Below are 808 nucleotides of genomic sequence, written 5' to 3' on the forward strand. Positions count from 1 at the left end.
ATTACGCGGCCCCAAGTTCCCTGCAGACAGCGGCGCGTGGGAGCCAGCTGCGGGCGCGGGGCTCCTGTCGCCCTCTGCTCCTGCCTGCCTTCCCGGCTCCTGTCTTCCCCCTTCTCTTTTCTCCCTCCAGTCCCCAGGAGCGCTCTGGACAGCCGCCTGTCTGTTTGGGGCTGCTGCACTAAGCTCCCACAACGCTGAACTTGACTTTTAACTCTTGGGCACAGGACCTTGGAGCCTGAGCCTTGTTCTTAAAATCACTCCTTTGTCCAGGGAGGGGGGATCTCTTTTGTAAATTTTTAAGGGTCCTCCTGCTTTGACTTCGCAGCTGTTGGATGAGCAATGTGATGCCCTAGGCCTAAGGGAAAGGAGGTGAAGGGATGGGGAGGAGAGAGGGAGAACAGGTAGAGAACACTAGTGGGTGGGCTGCCAGGTATGGAGATCTAGCCATCACCCCAAACCTGGGAGTAAATACGGGTGAAGCAGACCTGCTGGCCACCAGGGCTCCTTTCATCAGCCTCACTGGTTTCTGTGCTGTGCAACTAACATGTGGGGCAGTAGTCCCTAGCAAACAGGATAGGGAAGAAAACTTGAACCCAGGATCTTTCCAAATGAAGCAGATTCCCACTATTCTCTCTCGTTCACTCTATTTGTTCTTTAACTCCTTTCTATGACCCCTGCTTTTTCACTCTGCTCCCTTTCCATAAAGCATATGGGAAGAAAGACCCGGAACCTAATTATGAACCCAAATATGTGTCCAAGTGGACACAACCCTCTGTGTGTGTTTAAAGAGGCGAAGGCTTTGAGCTTT

The sequence above is a fragment of the Myotis davidii genome, unplaced genomic scaffold (assembly GCF_000327345.1).
Source record: "Myotis davidii unplaced genomic scaffold, ASM32734v1 scaffold187, whole genome shotgun sequence".
Taxonomy (NCBI): Eukaryota; Metazoa; Chordata; class Mammalia; order Chiroptera; family Vespertilionidae; genus Myotis; species Myotis davidii.